Source organism: Schistocerca piceifrons, chromosome 11 (assembly GCF_021461385.2).
Source record: "Schistocerca piceifrons isolate TAMUIC-IGC-003096 chromosome 11, iqSchPice1.1, whole genome shotgun sequence".
Taxonomy (NCBI): Eukaryota; Metazoa; Arthropoda; class Insecta; order Orthoptera; family Acrididae; genus Schistocerca; species Schistocerca piceifrons.
Genome location: NC_060148.1, coordinates 92,505,119 through 92,527,209, shown reverse-complemented (window position 1 = coordinate 92,527,209; position 22,091 = coordinate 92,505,119). Strand labels below are relative to the sequence as shown.

Genomic DNA, 22,091 nt, shown 5'->3' with positions numbered 1-22,091 from the left:
TCTAAGTAGCCAAATCTTTTGGTCGAACTATCCAGAATGTTCGTCAAACCAATCGTCAACAGTTAAGGCCCGATCACATGAAACATTGTCAGTCACAAAAATTCCATCGTCGAATGGCTGCAAATTGTCCCCAAGGAGCCGAGCATGACAATTTCCAGCCAATAACAGATTCAGTTGGACCGGAGGACCCAGTCAATTACGTGTTAACACAGCTCACACCATTATGGAGCCACCACCAGCTTGCACAGTACCTTGTTGACAACTTGGACGGTAATTTCCAAGAATGATTGCCTATCGAAGTCGCTGAGTGTCTAAACGATACATATCGAACGTGCGATCGTAAATCGATTATGCGACTCTGGTGGCGGGCTTTGTGATCAATTACTTGTGATCGTCATTTTCATCTGTTTTCCGTCATTCTCTTACTTTCTCTAAATTACATACCTCCGCGAATTATTTGTGAGTTGCTAGGGAAACCCAGGCACTTTATGTCGTTAGTGAGTGGGATGTCTGGTGTTCTTGACGTTTCTTCGACCGATTCTCTCACATGGAAGAATCTAATTCCATGTTTATTCAGCGTAGAAAATTGTTCGACTTTTTGTCGCAAATATGGAGCAAGCAGTAAAGGAAACAAAAGAAAAATTCGGAGTAGGTATTAAAATTCATGGAGAAGAAGTAAAACTTTGAGGTTCGCCGATGACATTGTAATTCTGTCAGAGACAGCAAAGGACTTGGAAGAGCAGTTGAACGGAATGAACAGTGTCTTGAAAGGAGGATATAAGATGAACATCAACAAAAGCAAAACAAGGATAATAGAATGTAGTCAAATTAAATCGGGTGATGCTGAGGGAATTAAATTAGGAAATGAGACACTTAAAGTAGTAAAGGAGTTTTGCTATTTGGGGAATAAAATAACTGATGATGGTCGAAGTAGAGAGGATATAAAATGTAGACTGGCAATGACAAGGAAATCGTTTCTGAAGGAGAGAAATTTGTTAACATCGAGTATAGATTTAAGTGTCAGGAAGTCGTTTCTGAAAGTATTTGTATGGAGTGTAGCCATGTATGGAAGTGAAACATGGACGATAACTAGTTTGGACAAGAAGAGAATAGAAGCTTTCGAAATGTGGTGCCACAGAAGAATGCTGAGGATAAGGTGGGTAGATCACGTAACTAATGAGGAGGTATTGAATAGGATTGGGGAGAAGAGAAGTTTGTGGCACAACTTGACTAGAAGAAGGGTTAGGTTGGTAGGACATGTTTTGAGGCATCAAGGGATCACAAATTTAGCATTGGAGGGCAGCGTGGAGGGTAAAAATCGTAGAGGGAGACCAAGAGATGAATACACTAAGCAGATTCAGGAGGATGTAGGTTGCAGTAGGTACTGGGAGATGAAGAAGCTTGCAGAGGATGGAGTAGCATGGAGAGCTGCATCAAACCAGTCTCAGGACTGAAGACCACAACAACAACATGGAGTACTACCGGACGAGGTAAGAAGGGACTGTGAATGTGATGATGCGACGTATGTGAAACTTCGTAACAACAGTTTCGTTGCTGAAATACCGTTATAACTTCATTGCGGACAGTGGGGAAAACGAACGAGTAACTGGAAGAATAGATGGTTCACCTTTTCCAAATTATCCATCCAGACCACCGTAATGGACTTCCACATGACGACAACACCGATGACGAGTAAGGTAAGTCATCTCCTTTGCAATTACAAGTATTTTTGTAACACCCTTCTTCTGTCGTTGCTGTAGTGACCAACGTAAACATACTCACGACGCCCGCCACCAGAGTCGCATGATCGATTTACGATCGCACGTTCGATACGCATCATTTGGACCCAGCGACTCGATAGGCAATCATTCTTGGAAATTGCCACTTGGACAATGGCTTTGCGAAGTCTGTGCCACACTTGAATCCTACCATCAATTCTTACCAAAGTACAGGGTGAATCAAAAAGAATACCACAAATTTAAAAATGTGTATTTAATGAAAGAAACATAATATAACCTTCTGTTATACATCATTACAAAGAGTATTTAAAGAGGTTTTTTTTCACTCAAAAACAAGTTCAGAGATGTTCAATATGGCCCCCTCCAGACACTCGAGCAATATCAACACGATACTCCAACTCGTTCCACACTCTCTGTAGCATATCAGGCGTAACAGTTTGGATAGCTGCTGTTATTTCTCGTTTCAAATCATCAATGGTGGCTGGGAGAGGTGGCCGAAACACCATATCCTTAACATACCCCCATAAGAAAAAATCGCAGGGGGTAAGATCAGGGCTTCTTGGAGGCCAGTGATGAAGTGCTCTGTCACGGGCTGCCTGGCGGCCGATCCATCGCCTCGGGTAGTTGACGTTCAGGTTTCATAACTAATCTTTTTCGTAGGACTCTCCATACAGTTGATTGTGGAATTTGCAGCTCTCTGCTAGCTCTGCGAGTCGATTTTTCCTAGGCTGCGAACAAATGCTTGCTGGATGCGTGCTACATTTTCATCACTCGTTCTCGGCCGTCCTGAACTTTTCCCTTTGCACAAACACCCATTCTCTGTAAACTGTTTATACCAACGTTTAACACACCACCTATCAGGAGGTTTAACACCATACTTTGTTCGAAATGCACGCTGAACAACTGTCGTCGATTCACTTCTGCCGTACTCAATAACACAAAAAGCTTTCTGTTGAGCGGTCGCCATCTTAGCATCAACTGACGCTGACGCCTAGTCAACAGCGCCTCAAGCGAACAAATGTACAACTAAATGAAACTTTATAGCTCCCTTAATTCGCCGACAGATAGCGCTTAGCTCTGCCTTTTGTCGTTGCAGAGTTTTAAATCCCTAAAGTTGTGGTATTCTTTTTGAATCACCCTGTAAATCGGGACTCATCTGACCAGGCCACGGTTTTCCAGTCTTCTTGAGATCAAACGATATGATCAGGAGCCCAGGAAAGGCGCTGCAAGCGATCTTGTCCTGACAGCTAAGGCACTCGCGTCGATCGTCTGCTGTCATAGTCCACTAACGCCAAATTCCACCGCAATGCCCTAACGGATACGTTCGTCGTACGTCCCACATTGGTTTCTGTGGTAATTTCACGCACTGTTGCTTGTCTGTTAGCACTGACAAATCTATGCAAACGCCGCTGCTCTCGGTCGTTAAGTGAAGACTGTCAGCCACTACGTTGTCCATGGTGAGAGGTGATGCCAGAAGTTTGGTATTCCCGGCACACTCTTGACACTGCGGATCTCGAAACATTGATTTCCCTAATGATTTCCTCAGTGGAATGTCCTATGCGTCTAGCTCCAACTATCATTCAGTGGTCAGTGTCTGTTACACAGTTGTTGTTGTTGTGGTCTTCAGTCCTGAGACTGGTTTGATGCAGCTCTCCATGCTACTCTATCCTGTGCAAGTTTCTTCATCTCCCAGTACCTACTGCAACCTACATCCTTCTGAATCTGCTTAGTGTATTGATCTCTTGGTCTCCCTCTACGATTTTTACCCTCCACGCTGCCCTCCAATGCTAAATTTGTGATCCCTTGATGCCTCAAAACATGTCCTACCAACCGATCCCTTCTTCTAGTCAAGTTGTGCCACAAACTTCTCTTCTCCCCAATCCTATTCAATACCTCCTCATTAGTTACGTGATCTACCCACCTTATCTTCAGCATTCTTCTGTAGCACCACATTTCGAAAGCTTCTATTCTCTTCTTGTCCAAACTGGTTATCGTCCATGTTTCACTTCCATACATGGCTACACTCCAAACAAACACTTTCAGAAACGACTTCCTGACACTTAAATCTATACTCGATGTTAACAAATTTCTCTTCTTCGGAAACGATTTCCTTGCCATTGGCAGTCTACATTTTATATCCTCTCTACTTCGACCATCATCAGTTATTTTACTCCCTAAATAGCAAAACTCCTTTACTACTTTAAGTGTCTCATTTCCTAATCTAATCCCCTCAGCATCACCCGATTTAATTTGACTACATTCCATTATCCTCGTTTTGCTTTTGTTGATGTTCATCTTATATGCTCCTTTCAAGACACTGTCCATTCCGTTCAACTGCTCTTCCAAGTCCTTTGCTGTCTCTGACAGAATTACAATGTCATCGGCGAACCTCAAAGTTTTTATTTCTTCTCCATGGATTTTAATACCTACTCCGAATTTTTCTTTTGTTTCCTTTACTGCTTGCTCAATATACAGATTGAATAACACCGGGGAGAGGCTACAACCCTGTCTCACTCCTTTCCCAACCACTGCTTCCCTTTCATGCCCCTCGACTCTTATAACTGCCATCTGGTTTCTGTACAAATCGTAAATAGCCTTTCGCTCCCTGTATTTTACCCCTGCCACCTTCAGAATTTGAAAGAGAATATTGCAGTTAACATTGTCAAAAGCTTTCTCCAAGTCTACAAATGCTAGAAACGTAGGTTTGCCTTTCCTTAATCTTTCTTCTAAGATAAGACGTAAGGTTATTATTGCCTCACGTGTTCCAACATTTCTACGTAATCGAAACAGTAATGCGGCCATAATCACGTAGGAAAACTTCTCACATGAATCAGTTGAGTACAAATGACAGCTCCACCAGAGCACTGCCCTCTTATTCGTTGTGTACGCAATCCTTTCCTCATCTGTATGTCTGCCTGTTACTACTCCATAGCTTTATTCACCCCAGTGTAGTCTCCTATGATGCGTCCACACTGGAAGACGAAACATTAGACAAATAATTATGCCTTGGACCGCGGCCTAATGCCCATAGCACAAAAATCAGCAAGGACTCAAATATTGATGATGAAAGCCTGCTTTGTATATTCTAAATTGTGTTCTGTTTCTAATGACCGTATCGGCGTCCTTCCTTCCAGCTAGGCCAGTAGTTGAGCAGATAAAAGCGCCAATTTTATTCCGTTTTCGCCGGAATTTTTGTCGGCAGTGTGCGATAAACAACGACGATAAGTTACAGTACGAAAGCAGGGACGCCTCTGTGTGCACAGAACTAACCGTGTGCTGTTGCGCGCATAATTGTGAAACAACAACATTAACTGGTCAAATAGTCGCCGCAAATACAACACGACGAAAATGAGGAAACTCGACAGGAAACTGTTCAGCCTGTAACGAATGCGACAGGTAAAACAAACAGCTAACTGTCCCTGCCGCAGATCGTCAACGTGGAGTTTTTTTCCGCAGAGGAAAAACTAAAAAAGGAAGCAACGTATAAAGTCATGCGTGCCACATGTGGGACTAATTCACAAAAAATAAATACGATAAAAGCTGTCGGCTTTGAGAGACAACTGAGCTTTAGACGAGGTAATACTGAACATATACACACGACGTGTCGTATGATGCAGCACACCCTAGTCGTCGTTAAATAGGAACATTGTCGCTAGATTGACAGTGACCGCTATAACCGTCCATTGAAATCACAAACTCTTGTAACCAGTCACATTCATTATTTACCAGTAAGACCCCGATTATTTAAACAATTGTACTCACATGCATACAAACAGCTTCAGACATCTGAATACTTTACAAATAACTCCCCAGACATGCACATTATTCAGCATGTCTTTGGCTCTTCAGTGTAGCTGTTAAGGTATGCATTTTAGAGCCCATGTTTGCTGGACTTTTTTGCTTCGAATGATCGTTCCTGCCATATCCCCGAATACAGATAATTCCTCGTAAGATAACCTGTATATTTATATGCATGCTAAATTTTGCAGCGTAATTATTAGTCTTAACGTTTCTAGGGTGTCGTCTTGATTACTTAAAAGGGTACAAAATATTATGTAATGATTATAATGAATCCGCCTCGACTGCAAATAGAAACCGGATGTTGAATTTGGATTCATGTTTCTCTAGCCATGAAACCATAATTCCTCACAATGCCTTGACACTTGCCTGAAAATAGTTTTTCTGAGCTGTGTGTCCCTTGGACTAATTAGATTCTAGACGCCGTTATTTTTCCCTTCATTGTCAACAAAATATGATGTAATACAACAAGAAATGGAGCCTGTGAGCATTGGAGGTACTTTATTTGTACTTTCACATTTATATTTCATATTTCCCGTCAAAGACCTCCAGAAAACTATGCGCCATGTGCTTAAATACTTTTTTTTTTTTTTTTTTTGGGCTAGACTATGTCACAGGTTAGACCAAAGACGTTAGACAACACATGTATCCCACTGTCAACATAAGGCCACCTGATGATAGATGCGACCTGCGAAGCTCGTTCGTGGGAATAAGTAAAAAATGACTGCTAACAATGAGCATGTTTCTAGAAGGAATTTTTCGCCCAGCGGCAGATCAAAACTGCTTGCCCGACCGGGACTCAAACCCGGGACCTGGTTGGGACGTGTCGTGAGTCATGCTCGGGTTGCTCGGTTGGTATTGCATACGCCCGCCAAAAGGCAAAAGCTTCCAGGTTCGAGTCCTGGTGCGGCACACAGTTTCATGAACTTGTTTTTTCGTTTGTTGTCACGATAAATGGAACACCCCCTTACAGTAATGGATGTCAGACGTGTTCACAACAGCATGCGACAGGTCTAAAAAAATGGGAAAAGTAGTAATTTATAGAGCCCGCCTCCACGTTGCTTTGTAGGTTGTGCGCGGCTGGGGCGAAATACTAGAGCAGAGGCGTACAGAGCTCGCTATAAATATGAAAGCGTCTGCGTCAGCAACGGCAGAAAGCTCCGCTAACGGACAGCCAACTTTCCCCGCCATTCCTAACGCCCTCACCTACGCGCACACACAATTTCAGGACGATGCGTTGCGGCTTCAGTCCAAAGGCTGGTATGACGCACTTCTCCACGCTATTCTAGCTTGTATAAGCTTCTTCGTCTCTGCAGCCTATATCCATCTGAACCTACTTAGTGCATTCATGGCTAACTTTCCCTCTACAAATTTTACAACACCCCCCCCCCCCAACCCCTTCGCACAATTCCCTTCATTAACAAATAGACCAGTGGTTCTCAACCATTTCTGAGACCATTACCCCCGATTGCAATCACATATGTGCTAGAACCCTCCCCCCTCGGCCCATAGCCGGCCGAAGTGGCCGTGCGGTTAAAGGCGCTGCAGTCTGGAACCGCATGACCGCTACGGTCGCAGGTTCGAATCCTGCCTCGGGCATGGATGTTTGTGATGTCCTTAGGTTAGTTAGGTTTAACTAGTTCTAAGTTCTAGGGGACTAATGACCTCAGCAGTTGAGTCCCATAGTGCTCAGAGCCATTTGAACCATTTGAACCCTCGGCCCATAGATACATAAACATCCTGTTCGCTCTCATCAATAACATTAGCATCGAAGTAAACTTGGTTTAGTTTTTGTAGGTTTTTTTAAACTAATGAATGAGTCCATGACACCACTGGTACAGTTTATTTAACACTCTTTTTAATGGTGAAGCAATTGTCAGTGCATCGCGAGTGGTTTCTACAAGTCCTTCTCAGAAAAGATAGCTAACTATCCACATAGATGGTAGACACTTGCTACAAAATACCATTCCCCTGCACCGCTCCTCTCCCTAGCGACACTTTTTTCATACTCGCTGCACCCACGTTTAAAATCAACCAAGTTAAAATGTTTTCACTATGTTTACTATTGGTAAATCAGTTGACTGCTGGAGGCCTTATTTCTGAACTAGCAGAAATTGGAAGACTTCAGGCTGCCAATGCTTTATGTCTCACCACTGCAACTAGCAATAATAATAATGATAATAATAATAATAATAATAATAATTATAATGCGTAAGCACAGCAGTGTAGTAGCCATTACATAGTTATTGTCGTATTGAACTATCAGTTAGGTCATTTATTGTTGCAAAATGATGCAATTTCTAGCCCATTTCGGGACCTAACTACAACTCGGGGAAGCATTTTCATGAAGTATTGAAGGATGTGTTGTATTCGTCTCAATTATAGTATCATAAATGCATGGTATAAAGTACGTAGTAAGTGAGTAGTGGGTGGACTATGTGAGAAAGATGACGTTCACACATTTGTTTCATGAGCTGTAACCCACACCATAACTGTGTCAGGTTTTAATGTTGGAAAAAAGATGTAATTACTGACAACTCATGCGAGCAATATTACAGTCTTACGAAATAGTGATAATAGTAATGATCTTTTAAAAATAATTTATTATCGTGACTGAAACACAACTACATCCTTTTGCTTTTATCCCTCAGAAAATTTAATTGTACCCCTGAGTGGGTGATTACCCCCAGGTTTGGAAGCACTGAAATAGATTATTCCTTGATGGTTCATGATCTTTCTTATGAATAATTCCCTTTTTTACTCAGATTGTGCATATAAATTAGTTTTCTCCTCTGTTCCATTCAGTACTTCTTATTCGTTGCCCAGATGTGTGTCGGCAATCGTTCGAGGTAGAAAATTTTAGTGCCTGAGGAAAAAAAATCAGAACCGACTCTCGCAGGTCCACTCCTAATCCTCATATATGTGTATGAACTTCCACTTAACAGTCAACAAGTAAAACTGATTCTTTGAGCTGACGATGCTAGTGTTATAACAAATCTCATTACAGAGAAAGCAACAGAGGAGTTCGTAAATGATATTTTCCAAAGAATTATTAAGTGGTTTTCTGGAAATGGTCTCATCCTAAATTTTGAGAAAACACCCTAGGTTCAGTTTTGTACAAGAAACAGTCATAGCAACCACTGATGTACGAAATGACCAGGAGTCAGTAAATAGGGTAGGAATGTTCCAAATTTATGGATGTATATACTGATGAAAACTTGGAATAGAAGAAGAATATTACTGAGCTTCTCAAGCAATTAATTTTAGCTACTTTTGCTCTTCGTACAACTGCTCATCTTGGAAACAAACGTGCCAACCTTCTCACATATTTACACTCAATAATGTTGTATGGAATAATTTGCTGGGGTAATTCGTCACTTAGAAAGCAAGTATTGACTCCACAAAAGCGAGCAACACGAAAAATATGTGGTGTTTACACACGGACGTAATGTAGGTACGTCTTCAAAGATTTAGGCATTTTAACTGTGCCGTCAGAATATACATATTCTCTCATGAAATTCGTCTAAAATAATCCATCACATTTTGAGAAGAACAGTGACTTCCATACCTACAACATTAGTGGGAATTGTGATATTTATTACTGATTGTTAAAGCTGTCAATGGCTCAGAAAGGAGTTCAGTATGCAGTAACAAAGTTTTTGATCATTTAATGGTTCTAAGCACTATGGAACTTAACATCTGAGGTCATCAGTCCCCTAGACTTATAACTTCTTAAACCTAACTAACCTAAGGACATCACACACATCCATGCCCGAGGCACGATTCGAACCTGTGACTGCAGCAGCAGCGCGGTTCCAGACAGAAGCACCTAGAACCGCTCGGTAACAAAAAATGCCTGACAGGTCGCGAAGCGAGTTTTAAATCTAATTTAAAATCAGTTCTCCTAGATAACTCCTTCCGTTGCAATGACGAATTTAGGCCTAAAAGCTGTTAGCAAGTAAAAAAACTAAGTGTAGTTGCGCGAGGAGGAATGAAAAGAATAATCTATTCATTCTTGTTAACTCTAATAACGTATACATATACAGTAAACTGACTCATTCCATATCATTTTGATATGATTTTGATCCATGGAACATGCAACTAACTATTTTACTTAAAAAATTTCTTCCTACTCAATAAATTTATATTAAATGTTAATGCAAGTTTTTTTTAACGAAGCTTTTCTTCTTACTATCAGTCTTCATTTTACATACCGCCTACTTCTACCATCACCCGTAATTCCGCTGCCGAAACTGAAAATTTGTGCTGTTAGTGTCTCATTGCTTAATCTAAGTCCCTCAGCATCGCCTTATTTTATTCGACAACATTCCATTATCCTTGCTTTACTTTTCCTGATGTTCATCTCCTACACTGTTGTCAGGACTCTATCCATTCCGTTCAATCCTCTTCCAAGATCTTTGGTTCTCAGACAGAATTACAGTGCCATCAGCAAACGTTAAATCGTTGTCTCTTCTGCCTGGACGTTGTTTTCCTTTCCAATACGTCCTTGGTGTCCTTTACAGTATGCTCAACACACATATCGAATAACATCGAGGATAGGCTACAACTCTGTCTCGCTTGCTTCCCAGCTATTCTTATCTTGCGGTCTTATAACTGCAGTCTGGTATCAACACACGTTGTGGATAACCTTCTCCTAACTGTATCACTTCCTTGAAAACGTCACAAAGAGTGTTTCCCATTTAACGTCGACAAAAGCCGTTTCTAAATTTTCCCAGAGGTACGAGAGGGAAACCGCGACTTAGGAAACGATCAAGAACCACGTAATTTTCAAAAACTAGTGTGTAATAGCAGTTGTTTCTAAAAATTTTAATGCCAGTTAATGATTTTGTGAAGGGTTACAATTTTGGGAGAAGAAAAAAACTGTAAGGTTTCCAACAGCACTGTTATTCTGGCAGCGACGCCAAATAACTTGAAAGATCAGTTGAAAAGAGATTCTAAAGATGATTACAAATAACGGTAAAACCAGGGTGACGACATGTAGTCGAATTAAAGCAGGTGCTAAATCACAGTAAGACTCAGTTTTTACAGTTTCTAACACGTAACTCAACAAAATCCGACTTATTTCACAGAATGGGCGTATGATTAGTGAAACTGAACTGTTCAAATTTCTAGGTGTTCAGATGGATAGTAAACTATCGTGGAAAGCCAACGTTCAGGAAATGTTCAAAGACTTAATTAATTTTTACTATTCGAACGGTATCTGAAGTAAGTGATCGTTCGACACGAAAATTGGTCTACTTTGCTTATTTTCATTCGCTTATGTCGTATGGTATTATATTTTGAGGTAACTCTTCCAGTTGTAAAAGGATATTTACGGCTCAGAAACGGGCAGTTCGGGCAATAACAGGTGTAAGTACTTGTCGATCCTTTTCCCTAGTCTGGGTATTTTGACAATACTGTCGTCACTCGTTAACAATATCAGCTTATTCCCAAGAATAAGCACCTTTCACTCAGTTAATACTCGGCAGAAATCCAACCTGCATTTGGATCAGACTTCCTGAACTCTTGTGCAAAAAGGCGTGCAGTATACTGCTGCACCCATTTTCAATAAGCTACCACAAGAATTCAGAAATCTAAGCAGCAATCCACGCGCTTTCAAATCGAAACTGAAGAGTTTCCACATGGGTCACTCCTTCTATTCTGTTGAGGAGTTCCTTGAAAAATTAAGCCGACTCTTATATTGTTGACTGCGTTTACTGAAACTTACGGCTTGACTTTTTTTATGGATTCATGAATATTTTATTTTTATCTGTTATTACTTTTATGTTGTAATTTCATGTATTGACACGTTTCATGACCTTAGAGATTTGCTTCTCAATTTGGTCATGCAGAACTTGACGTGTAGGCCGGCCGGAGTAGCCGAGCGGTTCTAGGCGCTACAGTCTGGAACTGCGCGATCGCCACGGTCGCAGGTTCGAATCCTGCCTCGGGTATGGATGTGTGTGATGTCCTTAGGTTAGTTAGGTTTAAGTAGTTCTAAGTTCTAGGGGACTGATGACCTCAGAAGTTCCATACTGCTCAGAGCCATTTTGAACTTTACGTGTAAATAAATAAATAAATGATGAGTTAGGGTAGGAAACAAGACACTAAAACTAGTAGCCGAGTCCTACTATTTCAGGAGTAAATGACTAGGGCGTGTTGAAAGGTTTCGCCTCCGAATGTTTTATTCTGTTCTCAACATCGGTTGAGGTATTACATGTCATGCATATTACTAGGTCCACTTTCCCGCTCCGCTAACTCAAACTGGAACAGTCTGCCGCTAGAGGGCTCCGGATTGTAACATTTAACACGGCGGTGTTTAACGTAAACTCTGTCGGTGCATGAGAAACAGCGTGCTGTAATCGAGTTTCTAACCGCAGAAAACTTGCTCCCAATTGAAATCCGTAGAAGAATGTTGTGTACTATAACGATTCTGTTGACATCATCACTGGGCGTCAGTGGGTTGTTCGTGCTCGTAATGAAAGGAACGGTGGTGCTGACGTTAACGTGTGTGACGGAGTGGACGGCCGAGTATTGCAACTAACGAGAGTCATCGGAATTCGGGTGATGAACTCATCAGAGAAACTTGTCAGATAACTGTTCTCAGGTAAGTGTGCAATATCACGAGAACGTGTACAGGCCATCACTGAAGAATTGTGGTACAGAAAAAAGAACAGCCGACCGCAGTGGCCGTGCGGTTCTAGGCGCTGCATTTCGGAACCGCGGGACTGCTACGGTCGCAGTTTCGAATCCTGCCTCGCGCATGGACGTGTGTGATGTCCTTAGGTTAGTTAGGTTTAAGTAGTTCTAAGTTCTAGGGGACTGATGACCTAAGATGTTAAGTCCCATAGTGCTCAGAGCCATTTTTTTTGAAAACAGAAAACTGGATGCCTCCTCGAATGCTCATTCCTGACACGGATAGAGGGGACTTCTGGGTTTTGGCGTGGGGGTGATAGGTTCCTTAAGGGGCTCCGGAAAGGCTCAAAATCATGAAAAGTTCAATTTTTACTTTTTTACGTTTTCTGAATCTGCAGACTATTACCTTTTTATAGATATATAATTTATTCAATTCTGAAGACTACAACTATTTTTAAATTTTTTTTGAAATGTGTTCTACGTGGGCGTGACCCACTGTGGCGCTGTTAAACTGCTGTCAAATGGTGTTATTATTAACGTCCGTGTTCATCAGGTACATTTTAGTGATGTGAGATAAAGTATGTGCTGTGGCTAACCTGTGATGGTTCAATATATATAGCTGGTGTAATTGTCGATTGTTTCATGTTTATTTACTCTGTCGTTATCTCGAAAATATTCGTAATTAATTCTGTTTCTTGAGTCTCTGTTTTGTTGAAGTATAATAATGAGTAAAAGTAAAGTTATTAGAAATCCTCTGAAGGCTTTTAAGAAAAGGAGAAATGTTGGAAAGCCGAAGGTATGTGTTATTACTGTAAACAATAAAGACGATAACCAAGTGAGTGAACCTAACCTCTCAAGTACACCTGCCCATAGCAGTCAAAGTGGGAAAGAAAATACTTCACAGAAGAAGCTTGGTTCAATGAGTGAAAACTATGAATGTTTTATGGGCGAATCGGATGTGAATGAAATATTTGATATGTCGCTTCTCTCCCGGCCGCATGTCAGTTTCCGAGACCGGAGCCGCTACTTCTCAGTCGAGTAGCTCCTCAGTTTGCCTCACAAGGGCTGAGTGCACCCCGCTTGTCAACAGCGCTCGGCATACGGGATGGTCACCCATCCAAGTGCTAGCCCAGCCCGACAGCGCTTAACTTCGGTGATCTGACGGGAACCATTGTTCCCACTGAGGCAAGGCCGTTGGCCAGATAACATATGAAGAGGAGCTGAATCAAATCTGAGGGGAAGAATGAATGACACAAACTGGCTAAAATAAGTGGCCGGTTTAAAGGGACACACCCTGAGGCTTCAAGAAATAGTGAGTTTGGTACTGGAGAGTGGATTGTAGAGGGAGCGAGGGGCACCAAGACGGGAACACAGTAAGCAGGTCCAAGAGGATGTAGGCTCCAGTAGTTACTCAGTGATTAAGAGCTTACACCGCACAGATTTAGCGTGAGGGGATGTACCAAGTCAGTCTTCACATAGATCTCATAGTGTAGCCGTCATTTAACAAGGGATTTTTTGAAATTCCAACCCTAAGCGGGTGAAATACGGGATATAGGTTTTTTTAAAAAAAATATCGCTATTAAGGCAATTTTGAAGCTAGACCTATGAATATTGGCATTTGCATTCTCGGTCAGAAATTAAAAAAAAAACATGTTTCAGAATTTTTGGAAATTTAAGCCTATGGGAGTGAAATACCTGGTAAAAGCTTTTGTTAAAAACATGTCATTATTAAACAACTAGTAAAGTATTTCTGAAGCAACATCTTTGAACACTGGTATTTGACTTCTCGGTTGAAATAAAAAAAATATATATATATATATTTCCGTGTTTTGTAAACTGAACCACTAAGGGGGTGAAATGGAGGATAAGAGATTTTATGAAAAAATTTTATTATGAAAGCATTTTTATAGTTAAATGTATGAAAATTTAAATTTGGCTGCTTGATTAGAAATAAAAAGAACACGTGTTTCAATCTTTTCGAAATTCAACCCCAGTGGCGGTGAAAGGAGGGATAAAAGATTTTATGGAAATATTTCACTGCGCAAGCATTTTTGAATCTAAATCTATTAAAATTTGTATTCAGCTTCTATTTTAGAATGAAAACATACGCATATCACTGTTCAAAAGTCAACCTCTAAGGGGATCAAATAGTGGTGAAACGTTTTATGAAAATATTTCATTCCGAAAGCATTTTTAATGTTAAATCTTTGAAAGCTGGTGTATGGTTTCTCGGCTACAAATGAAAAAAATAGATGTTTCACTGCTATTGGAAATTCAGCCCGTACGGGGGTGAAATACGGTTAGACTGATTCACTGACTCATCATTGCCCAGCCCAACCCATGAAGGACAGAAACTTGAAGTTTGGAGAAGGTGTGGATCTTATACTGTAGGATTGGGTGGTTTTGAAAATCAGCCTTATGCAAACACAATTTGTTCAGTTTTGTATTTGCCCAGACATGTTCCGACACCTATGTGTCATCCTCTGTGGGTCAAATTTTTATTTTGTCTAAAGTACAATATCAAGTTTACAATAATTTAACTGTTGTAGGCCTAAGAATTACAATATGTGCAATTTTCTTTGTTTTGTTTAGACGCTCACTTAAAATTACATCGCTAAATGAACTGCATTAGTATACACCGGTTTTTTGTGTGCTTTTTTTCGTCGTTTTTTTGACAGCATGACCTCCAGACCAGATGAGAGGAAACGCAGATCAGCAAATCGTAACTAATTACTTTTTTTACATAAAAATCGCGACGTGAACTGTTTGATAATCTAAAAATAAAATAAAAACTGTATCTTTATAGATCCCACTGATGAAGCCTTAGAACAAAGAAAGGCAGCAGCAAGAAAACGCGGTTTTATTTACAAAACAAGTATTTCTATGCTTGCTGCGGAGGATGGCCACGCAAACAAACTTGACAAATTTATGAAAATTGGTATTTCACTTCTCGGTTAGATATAAAGAAATTTTAGGGGATAAAGTTGGTATAGGAATATCTCCACAACACAAAAGGCATGTTTAACAAAAACTTCAGGCTCCAGCTACCAGAATCGCTTTTTGGTCAGAAGCACAATCGTAAACGACAGCTTCGCCAATGCACTGTCCTTTTGTACTATGTGCACGCCATACGACCGCCATCTGTATATGTACTGGTCGCTATCCTACAAGTTTCGTCACCTCAGTGTAAGAACGGGGGAGGGAAATGTGCCTTTTAAACAGAACTGAGGCAGGAAATTTACGCCCGTCCATTTCGCACAGGAGCCGTACGATCAGCGACCCAGATACAGACAACTGCCGCGGGAGCGCACTGTCATCGCGCATAGCCCGTCGGGACACGCGTGCCTTGTGCACAAGACGCGTAGCTTCTGCAGTGTTGCCAACTTAGCCCCCCCCCCCCCCCAAATTTAGAGGGAAGATAAATGGAAAGGGGTTTATGTAGGGGATTCGTTTTTACGGGGAGAAAAACAAAAAGCGCGCGCAAACGACAGTGTTTGAAATCATGTGGCGGCACTAAGGCCGGCAACATCTAACACGTATATACAGGGTGGTCCATTGATCGTGACTGTGCCAAATATCTCACGAAATAAGCGTCGAACGACAAAACTACAAATAACGAATCTCGTCAGCTTGAAGGGGCAAACCAGATGGCGCTATGGTTGGCCCGCTAGATGGCGCTGCCATAGGTCAAACGGATATCAATTACGTTTTTTAAAATAGGAACCCCTATTTTTCATTACATATTCGTGTAGTACGTAAAGAAATATGAAAGTTTTATTTGGACCACTTTTTTCGCTTTGTGATAGATGGTGCTGTAATAGTCACAAATATATGGCTCTCAATTTTAGACGAACAGTTGGTAACAGGTAGGTTTTTAAATTAAAATACAGAACGTAGGTACGTTTCGACATTTTATTTCGGTTCTTCCAATGTGATACATGTACCGTCGTGAACTTATCATTTTTGAGAACCCATGCTGTTACAGCGTCATTACCTGTAAATACCACATTAATGCAATAAATGCTCAAAATGATATCCGTCAACCTCAATGCATTTCGCAATACGTGTAACGCCATTCCTCTTAACAGCGAGTAGTTCGCCTTCCGTAATGTTCGCACATGCATTGACAATGCGCTGACGCATGTTGTCAGGCGTTGTCGGTGGATCACGACAGCAAATATCCTTCAACTTTCCCCAGAGAAAGAAATCCGGGGACGTCAGATCCGGTGAACGTGCGGGCCATGGTATGGTGCTTCGACGACCAATTCACCTGTCATGAAATATGCTATTCAATACCGCTTCAACCGCACGCGAGCTATGAGCCGTACATCCACCATGTTGCAAGTACATCGCCATTCTGTCATGCAGTGAAACATTTTGTAGTAACATCGGTAGAACATTAAGTAGGAAATCAGCATACATTGCACCATTTAGATTGCCATCGATAAAATGGTGGCCAATTATCCTTCCTCCCATAATGCCGCACCATACATTAACCCGCCAAGGTCGCTGATGTTCCACTTGTCGCAACCATCGTGGACATTCCGTTGCCTAATAGTTCATATTATGCCGGTTTACATTACCGTTCTTGGTGAATGACGCTTGGTCGCTAAATAGAACGCGTGCAAAAAATCTGTCATCGTCCCGTAATTTCTCTTTTGCCCAGTGGCAGAACTGTACACGACGTTCAAAGTCGTCGCCATGCAATTCCTGCTGCATAGAATATGGTACGGGTGCAATCGATGTTAATGTAGCATTCTCAACACCGACGTTTTTGAGATTCAATTTGTCTGCTACTGATGTGCGGATTAGCCGCGACAGCAGCTAAAACACATACTTGGGCATCATCGTTTGTTGCAGGTCGTGGTTGACGTTTCACATGTGACTGAACAGTTCCTGTTTCCTTAAATAACGTAACTATCCGGTGAACGGTCCGGACACTTGGATTATGTCGTCCAGGATACCGAGCAGCATACATAGCACACGCCCGTTGGGCATTTTGATCACAATAGCCATACATCAACACGATATCGACCTTTTCCGCAGTTGGTAAACGGTCCATTTTAACACGGGTAATGTATCACGAAGCAAATACCGTCCGCACTGGCGGAATGTTACGTGATACCACGTACTTATACGTTTGTGACTATTACAGCGCCATCTATCACAAAAGTGGTCATATTTCTTTACGTACTACACGAATATGTAATAAAAAGTGGGGGTTGCTATTTAAAAAACGCAATTGATATCCGTTTGATCTATGGCAGCGCCATCTAGCGGACCAACCATACCGCCATGTGGTTTCCCCCTTCAAGCTAGACATGTTTCGTTCTTCGTGGTTTTTTCGTTTGATGCTTATTTCGGGAGATATTTGGCCCGGTCACTATCAATGGACCAGCCTGTATATATGTAGACGGGACTATGATGGGAGTGGTTTACTCTAGTCTCCAAGGCAACGGGAAAGAGCTTCGTACCGTGCTATTAAAGCTCAATGGTATGAGAACGAAAATATGGTCGGGATTGGCGTCGATGGTGCGAGTGTCATGGTTAGAAAACACAATTCAAATGGTTCAAATGGCTGTGAGCACTATGGACTTAACATCTGAGGTCATCGGCCCCCTATAACTTAGAACTACTTAAACCTAACTAACCTAAGGGCATCACACACATCCATGCCCAAGGCAGGATTCGAACCTGCGTCCGTAGCAGTCAGTTCTGGACTGAAGCGCCTACAACAGCTCGGCCACAGTGGCCGGCAAACACAATCCAGTCACCGCTCTGTTTAAAAATGAAATATTCAAAGTCAATATGTATGACCACAAATGCGCAGGCAGTAGTTAAACACAACATGATACTCAAGCCTTGGACGAAATATTCGGCGTTTTGTAAGTCGAAATCGGAGCACACTGTTATCATTCCCGAAATATTTTTCTTTCATGTCGAATTAGCAGAATTCGTACTGTGCGTTACTTTTTTCCATTATCATTATTGTCTTTCAGAGTTACTAACCTTGAACCTAGTTAACAAACAACATTATTAAGTTTTTCAAATAACGAATCAAAAATCCTTACATCATCGCTGTTGTGTTGGCAGAAGAGCCAACACCATGTTACTAGAGGAGGCCGAAATGCACGCGTTTTAGCTCAAGCAGGCTGGCGTGAGGAGGGAAGAACTATACTGACGTGAGGTCTGGAACATGACAAGGAATTAGAATTCCGAAAGCGGACGTAATTCGTTTGATACTTAACTTTAATCCATTATTGATGAACGTCGCTCTTGACAGTACATGAGTCACAATATTATCTGTTCAGAAGACATAGTAACTGAATATGGCGCCTTGCTAGGTCGTAGCAAATGACGTAGCTGAAGGCTATGGTAAACTGTCGTCTCTGCAAATGAGAGCGTATGTAGGCACTGAACCATCGCTAGCAAAGTCGGCTGTACAACTGGGGCGAGTGCTAGGAAGTCTCTCTAGACCTGCCGTGTGGCGGCGCTCGGTCTGCAATCACTGATAGTGGCGACACGCGGGTCCGACGTATACTAACGGACCGCAGCCGATTTAAAAGCTACCACCTAGCAAGTGTGGTGTCTGGCGCTGACACCACAATCACATCGCTTAAGAATTAGTCGAAAAAATTCGCCACTGTCTGTTTATCATAATAAGGTATTTAAATTATAAGTTGCATTATATAAAATACAAGTGTGTAAATAAAATCATCATTTCTTCCTACCCGAATGTTTTTTTAATAGTTCGATGTTGTTGTTGTTGTTGTTGTGGTCTTCAGTCGTGAGACTGGTTTGATGCAGCTCTCCATGCTACGCTATCCTCTGCAAGCTTCTTCATCTCCTAGTACCTACTGCAACCTACATCCTTCTGCATCTGTTCAGTGTATTCATCTCTCGGTCTCCCTCTACGATTTTTACCCTCCACACTGCCCTACAATACTAAATTGGTGATCCCTTGATGCCTCAGAACATGTCCTACCAACCGATCCCTTCTTCTAGTCAAGTTGTGCCACAAACTTCTCTTCTCCCCAATCCTATTCAATACCTCCTCATTAGTTACGTGATCTACCCACCTTATCTTCAGCATTCTTCTGTAGCACCACATTTCGAAAGCTTCTATTCTCTTCTTGTCCAAACTAGTTATCGTCCATGTTTCACTTCCATACATGGCTACACTCCATACAAATACTTTTAGAAACGACTTCCTGACACTTAAATCTATACTCGATGTTAACAAATTTCTCTTCTTCAGAAACGCTTTCCTTGCCATTGCCAGTCTACATTTTATATCCTCTCTACTTCGACCATCATCAGTTATTTTACTCCCTATATAGCAAAACTCCTTTACTACTTTAAGTGTCTCATTTCCTAATCTAATTCCCTCAGCATCACCCGATTTAATTTGACTACATTCCATTATCCTGGTTTTGCTTTTGTTGATGTTCATCTTATATCCTCCTTTCAAGACACTGTCCATTCCGTTCAACTGCTCTTCCAAGTCCTTTGCTGTCTCTGACAGAATTACAATGTCATCGGCGAACCTCAAAGTTTTTATTTCTTCTCCATGAATTTTAATACCTACTCCGAATTTTTCTTTTGTTTCCTTTACTGCTTGCTCAATATACAGATTGAATAACATCGGGGAGAGGCTACAACCCTGTCTCACTCCTTTCCCAACCACTGCTTCCCTTTCATGCCCCTCGACTCTTATAACTGCCATCTGATTTCTGTACAAATTGTAAATAGCCTTTCGCTCCCTGTATTTTATACCTGCCACCTTCAGAATTTGAAAGAGAGTATTCCAGTTAACATTGTCAAAAGCTTTCTCTAAGTCTACAAATGCTAGAAACGTAGGTTTGCCTTTTCTTAATCTTTCTTCTAAGATAAGTCGTAAGGTTAGTATTGCCTGACGTGTTCCAACATTTCTACGGAATCCAAACTTATCTTCCCCGAGGTCCGCTTCTACCAGTTTTTCCATTCGTCTGTAAAGAATTCGCGTTAGTATTTTGCAGCTGTGACTTATTAAACTGATAGTTCGAATAGTTCGATGTTTCTATCAAACACAGATGCCTATTCGCAGTTTTAGTGGGTTCGAAGGGAAATTTCGAATGGGTCCTAGGAGTTGGCAACACTGCGTTTCTGAAGGTCCATTTGAGCAGCACGTTGGAATCGGCACGCTCAACGTTGACTATGGGATGCACGGTCCGCGTGCCGGCGGCATTGTACAGCAGGTGATGAGACAGAATACGTGGGAGCAGGTCTGGGCAGAGTAGTGGGAACCGAGGAAGAGAGCAGGTGTGGCCGGAGCCGGTCTGGTGGAATACGCTCGGCGGGTTGGGGCTGGTTAGCGTGGAGGTCGCCGTATTGTGCGGAGGCCGCGCCAATTTTCCGTTAGAGGTTGCGCTAGGTTGTGCAGACACCGACCCGGCCGGTTTCGCCGGCTCTTCCTCATTGCCGGCACAAAGCGCACGCCCCTCTGCCACCACTGCCATTGTGCGCATCCTTACGACCCTGCTCGCCAACTACTCCATTCCTCGAACCGCTCCCCAAAGAATCACGCTGCGCTTCTACCACCTAGACAGCCCGGCGGTGTAGCCGCGTGGTCTCAGGCGCCTTGCCACGGTTCGCGCAACCGGCCCGTCGGAGGTTCGAGTCCTCCCTCGGGCATGTGTGTGTGTGTGTGTGTGTGTGTGTGTGTGTGTGTGTGTGTGTGTAAGTGTGTGTTGTCCTTAGCGTAGGTTAGATGAAGTAGTGTGTACGCCTAGGGACTGATGACCTCGGCAGTTTGGTCTCATAGGAACTTACCACCACCACCACCACCACCACCACCCAAAGACGGCCTAGACTGTGACTTTGCGACATCGGTGGTTTCCGTGGATGCCACTTTTCGGTAACTGCTATTTTTAGCTCGGATGTGTCACCGCTTAAAATCACAGTTTGCGAATCGGCGCGGATTTGTAAAGCATCACTCGTGGGTGACTCACACAGAGACATCACCTGACAGTCGGCTTTTTGTAATCTTTTATATTAACGGAACGTGAAGTTCAGAACTCAAATATCGATACCGCAAAGTATTCGATGCAACTCTCAAAAACTCTAGAGAAAATGGCCATTGAAGATTTCCGAGGAACTTTAGATTCACGAAAGATAAAACGATATTCACCAACTGCCACGCAGCTTACTCAAATGTTCAAATGTGTGTGAAATCTTATGGGACTTAACTGCTAAGGTTATCAGTCCCTAAGCTTACACACTATTTAACCTAAATTATCCTAAGGACATCGTGCGAGGTGGCGCAGTGGTTAGACACTGGACTCGCATTCGGGAGGACGACGGTTCAATCCCGCGTCCGGCCATCCTGATTTAGGTTTTCCGTGATTTCCCTAAATCACTCCTGGCAAACGCCGGGATGGTTCCTCTGAAAGGGCACGGCCGACTTCTTTCCCTAATCCGATGAGACCGATGACCACGCTGTGTGGTCTCCTTCCCCAAACAACCAACCAATCCTAAGGACAAACACACACACCCATGCCCGAGGGAGGACTCGAACCTCCGCCGGGACCAGCCGCTTACTCGGTAGTGTTGGAGAGTCATAACTGAATAATCAAGACGTCGCGCGTTCGAATCTACCTACGTCTTTTTTTCTTTCATTTCGTTCGCTTCGAATACATACATCATTCAGAAATAAAATTCCCTCAAATACACTCCTCGCCATTAAAATTGCTGCACCAAGAAGAAATGCAGATGATAAACGGGTATTCATTGGACAAATATATTATGCTAGAACTGACATGAGATTACATTTTCACGCAATTTGGGTGCATAGATCCTGAGAAATCAGTACCCAGAACAACCACCTCGGGCCGTAAACACGGCCTTGATACGCCTGGGCATTGACTCAAACAGAGCTTT

The 22,091-nt window shown here is 42.2% G+C and overlaps 1 protein-coding gene and 1 pseudogene across 1 annotated transcript in view; both read right to left on the bottom strand.

The window, feature by feature from the left end:
• The window catches only part of LOC124720039 (insulin-like growth factor 2 mRNA-binding protein 1), an 858,327-nt gene that overhangs the window by 527,445 nt on the left and 308,791 nt on the right, over window positions 1-22,091 (bottom strand). The gene's annotated exons all lie outside the window — the stretch shown is intronic.
• On the bottom strand, window positions 13,255-13,372 carry LOC124720648 (annotated as a pseudogene).